The sequence below is a fragment of the Rhea americana genome, unplaced genomic scaffold (assembly GCF_003343005.1).
Source record: "Rhea americana isolate MKP2758 unplaced genomic scaffold, rheAme1 scaffold_137, whole genome shotgun sequence".
NCBI classification, from domain to species: Eukaryota; Metazoa; Chordata; class Aves; order Rheiformes; family Rheidae; genus Rhea; species Rhea americana.
This window is the reverse complement of record NW_028185450.1, coordinates 836,673-841,717: the sequence shown is the minus strand read 5'-3', so window position 1 is coordinate 841,717 and position 5,045 is coordinate 836,673. Positions and strand designations below refer to the sequence as shown.

At 39.4% G+C, this 5,045-nt stretch overlaps 1 protein-coding gene across 2 annotated transcripts in view; it reads right to left on the bottom strand.

Annotated features, from left to right (window-relative positions):
* The window catches only part of GREM2 (gremlin 2, DAN family BMP antagonist), a 40,220-nt gene extending 35,376 nt beyond the window's left edge, over positions 1 to 4,844 (bottom strand). The window contains exon 1 of one of the 2 annotated variants that reach the window (XM_085298271.1): positions 4,827 to 4,844. The gene's annotated coding sequence lies outside the window, so the exon portion shown is untranslated. Of the gene's footprint in view, positions 1 to 4,242; positions 4,262 to 4,826 lie in introns of those variants that run through there. The other variant, XM_085298269.1, reaches the window with a different exon arrangement.
* Positions 4,845 to 5,045: the final 201 nt, after the last annotated feature.

The window sequence follows — 5,045 nt, the reverse complement described above, 5'->3', positions numbered from 1 at the left end:
CGGTACAATTTGTATTTAAAGCCTCTCTTCATTTGGAAGGAATTTTTAGTAGACAAAGGTGGGATTTACCTTACTATTAAAAAAAATAATAACCTAGATTATGCTGTTGAATAACTTCATATAACTGACACGGGGGACTTTGGAAACCTCAAAGCAAGACAGCTTAAGACACAGAAATTAGTTCAACCTCCAACGGCATGCATTTCAYACAGTTGTTTCAGAGATCCTGCAGAAAAAGGGTCATTACATACAACAAAGTAACCCACACTGTTGCTATTCTCATCTTTTTTTCCTGTGATTTTTGAATAAAATTATGCTTTTTCCAACGATCAGTCTCAGGCAAAATTTCTGCACGCTTTATTAATGAAGAATACAGAGCAAAGTCAATAAACATGCTTAGTATAAATCCAYTGTGTGTAGATATCTGAAAGACGGGGAACAAAATAAAATTTAAACGTGAACAACAGCCATCACTCTCTTCATCAGGGAGCTTTACTGGATGTACCCAGTAAGTAATGCAATAGCAAAACAACATAGGTTCATATATTCCCTTCCTGTCAACCTCTTGCTGTTCTTAGGAAAGCAAGGATACTTGCTCCAAATGATGTTGGAACAGAAACAGAAACCACAGATGGATCATAACAAAAATCATGCCTAAAGCAAGGATGTCTGACACCTGAGAGCTGGGATGTTTTCTCTTTGGATAGGAGCTCTGACCCACTATTCACACCTCGATCCCAATCATTCCCACATTTTTTTAAATGACTACTTTCCAGATTTTATCAGTATGGAGACTGGCCAGCTTGGGCAGGATCCTGCTCAACTCTAAGCCAGGCTAGTGCTTTGGCCTCACTGGAAATGTGATTAGGTCTGAGGATTTGCACCAGAGGAAAAAAAAATAAAATAAAAAATAAAAAGCTGTTTCTTGCCAGAAATGATCRTGTAGAATTTTTTAAAACAATGCTGTTTATGGTTCTATTAGCATTATTTTAGAATATCAGGCTATTACATGCTACCACAATAGCACTTAAGCATAGTAATATAGGCTACGTAGGGCTGTAATCTGTAGCAAAACTACATGCAAATGAAGAAGGGCAGCTAGCCCCACTTATAGCACCAGCTCARTGTGGTTTTCCAGCTCTAACAAGTGTTTGTACAAGACAAAGTCAAWGACTCACTCTGCATGAGTTCTACAAGTACTGTCTCAAAGCCTTAGAAGTTAAAAATTTAGGAAATTTTTAGGATTTATTGCTGTTAAATCCATAGTCTGATATTATATTTGTGCATTCTCCATCACACTCAATAAAAACTGTTTCCAAAATGAAATTTGGAGAGTAAATAACATATTTTCCTTTCATAGTGTGTTTCAATTCTCCCACTCCCTTAACACAATATAAGCAGAAATATAATCTTTATGAGACTTTTGTACTTGGATATGTCATGATTTTAATTTCCTCTTATTTTCATTACAAATGACAGGTTCTTCAAATCCTCACTTCCTATACAATAATGACTTTAAAAATGTCTGGAATGAGAGAAAAAATTACTCTTTTGTTTCTATGAAGAAGCTTGTAGTAAAGACAGTAACATGCATACTTCTGTAGACAACTCGTACATACAGTATACCCAATTCTACCTTGAAGTGTGATCTCTGAAAAACTGACCTGAGTAAATCTCCCTTAATCTCCTAATCCAAAATACGCCACTCTAACTCTTACAGGCATTATGTAGATTGCAACAACAGAAAAAAAATCTATACAAAATCTCATAGCTATGCCCAGAAAAAATGAATGTGAAAAACAGATCCTGTAAGATGACTTATTGACAAAGGCAGTTTACAACTGCTGCTCCCACAATTGTATATCACATGCAATGTTGAAACATGGACTGTCCTATGTTTTCAAGTCCTGGCACAAGACAGGTTCTTATGGTCTGTTCTCCTTTCTGACATGAGTTGCAAAAAATCATCTTAAAAAGCTGGTAATAAAAGGCTTAATGCACAGAGAACAAGAAATACAATGGTTTCAAGTGACATATCTGTAACCTACACAAAGTATTCCAAAATCTGTACTTTGGCCTGCAAGATGGCTATGCACTGGAATAAGATTTGGAGTGGACAATCTCTTGTAACAGAAATAGTCAGTCGAGAGGAATAAGCTCCATTATTATTCAACCCCTATTGTTCTGAACAGTGCTATTTTTTTTTGCATTCTCTAAGCAGCCTGGGAGCATTCACAGTGATCCAGAACAAGGAGTATCTTTGTATCTTTCACATATACAACCTTAGGATTCCCATCATGTTTCCTAGGGAAATGTGTGGAAAACTGAAATGTCAACACTTCAGACACTACAGCCTAATTTTTGCAGCAATGACAACCATCTCCTGTTATTGAGTAACAAAAATCTGATCCATAATTGCTCCTGTAATCTATTTTCTAGTTGGAAATGGTTTTCATACAAAAGATAATGGTTTATATTTAACAACATTTTTTTCTATTTAAAATAACTGTCAAAAGCAAACAGAAAAACAAAGCTCAGAAAACCAGCAAAATCACCAAACACTCAAGAGAACTGAAAACTTTTCAGCTTTGTGTTTTCAGCATCATGTTTGCAAACTGTTTTGGCATTTTTCTTTTTAATCCAGAACGTTAAGATCTGAGTGGATRTTTTTAAACATCTGTTTGGGCATCAAACATGCCCACTTGCCTGTAGCAGCTGGGCTCTGGCCAGCGTCTTTCCTATGATGTACTGGGACCCAGGAATCACCAACACACGGGGCACCTTGCGCAAAGGGATACTAATGGTGCAGCCTGGGAAATGTAGTCAGCCAGAACGAACACACAACATTTCTAAATGACAGCTTCTAAGTTTCAAGCCAACATGTTTCACCACTCCCAAAGGCAACGAGGAGCATAAACACAGCCTCGTGAACCCTCTGCGCACCAGGGCTACAGCCAACGACAGACAAACACAAACAGAGAAACATCAGTTGTTCATTCCCAAATGCAACCGCAGCGCTCACGTTCACCAGACAAGCACAAGGCTTCGTTATTCAAAGTTCCCACTCAAGAAGCAGTCTGCCATCATATGCCAGGCAATAAGTAAGTAAAAACTGATGATTAGTGATCATCTTTTAGAGCTGAGGAGAGCTCACTGTGTGCATGTAAAGCTAGAGCAGCTGCAGTTTGCTGCAGTGTCCTGCTCTCGCTGAGCAAGAAGGAAGTCCCTCATCAGGAGATCCGTAAGCAATGGAGCAAGAAGCAGCAAACAGCCAGGACCTCTGAGAAAGGCAGAATCGGCTTCAAACTGCATGGGGCATCAGTACCACTCTTGCAAATTGGCTATGTCTATGCTAGCAAGTAGAATAGCCCAACCGAAACAGAGCAAAACAGTAAGTGCTGAAGACCGTACATCAATGCTGTATGCATTTTACAGGATTTTACTTCAGACTAGCTCTAGCCCAGTCCCATGAACTGAATTTCCTACAATGACTCAAGTACATCTTCCCATTTAGTTTCATCCTTAAGAAATCCAGCTGGCCCACTATGAGATACAAGCGAGATGGTCAGTAAGTGGGAATAACAGGGAGACTGGCTTTAAAAGGGCACTCCTGATATGAACCACAACATTAATATAAATGGCTAAGCAGCCCAAAGAGCATCTGTGCGAGAGAARTGAAAGAGCTTATTGTGCTCTTCTTGAAGAGACTCTTCAGATCTGCAGTGACTCCTCAAATTCATAGTACTATACAATCTTCTACTAAATTTACATCAAAATAATTCTAATTCAAGCATCAGCCACTGGTAAATTGGCATTTGCCCAATAACAAATTTAAGAAGTAAAATCAAAACAGGACCACACTGTTTATTACAGAAAAGATGATCTAGATCTACTTGATTTATACTGTCATAGACATTGACAAATGGTGGCAGAAACCAAACAGTTTGCAAAGGACAGGATTTATCTAGATGTCCAGCTGGCATTTCAGATTAACTTTTACCTTCACCTGACACTATGGAAGGAAAAAAAAATTCCCTGTGCTTAATTCTGCAGCATCACATGCTTTTGTTCTAGTCCACAATAAAAGTCGTGTTTCATGACCATAAAGTCTAGTTAAAAGATAAATGAAAAGCAAATACATCAGCTAAATCAATCAGCTCAAAATACAAGGTTAAGGGATTTTAACGTTGTGCTACCCTTTTAGAGATCCTACCGATGCAGTTACGAACACACGCCACTTACTTGGCATCCTGCAACAGAAGGCTGTTACCAGATGTACCCTCTTCCCGACTACTCAGGCTTTGCACCCACAGTGGGCTGCAACCCATGCGAGAAGACAGAATGAGTGAGAAATGGAGCAGGTAGAGCTCTACATCAGAGATTTAACAACTAGGTCCACTCTCTTCAGTCTCCCAGGAACCATGTGCACACTTTCAGTATTTAGGACTTAAACCGCACCTCTTGGATGATGGTACTTTACTTCATGAGGGTCACAAAAGAGCAGTTGGAAAGGCAGGTCCCCTTCTCCAAGCCCCGAGTACTGAAACAGAATCCTGATGTCCTGACTCTCAGCAATGAGTAGATTGCTGCACCTTACTTCCGTTAAATCATATTCTTGGGGCTCTGCTTTAAAATCTTAGAGCATTATTGCGTCTCCTTAACATTTAGAAAAGAGAGGAGGAAAGGCCAGGCTGAAAACCACGCACCAAGTTTAGCAAGTGAAGCATCTATGTTAAAATAAAACAGATATTCTAAATAAATACTTCAGATGGTATGCACTTCTTGGAGTTTAAGCAACAAGCAAATCCCCTAGGGAAACACAGTACCTGTATTGTATCCGCAGTGGYGAGAAGTAAGAAGCCTGAAGTGATGTTGGTTTAGTAAGAAATAGCCTTGAAGCAGCCTGATAAACAGCCTGCTAATTAGGGCTCTGGGCAGAGGCTGCTTGCTCCTGCACCTGTTGCTRTACTATTCTCCCGAGGACTGTACAGATTCTCAACCTGGAGGTTTCCCTTCTAGGAGTCCCTGCCAGAGAAATCTGCTGG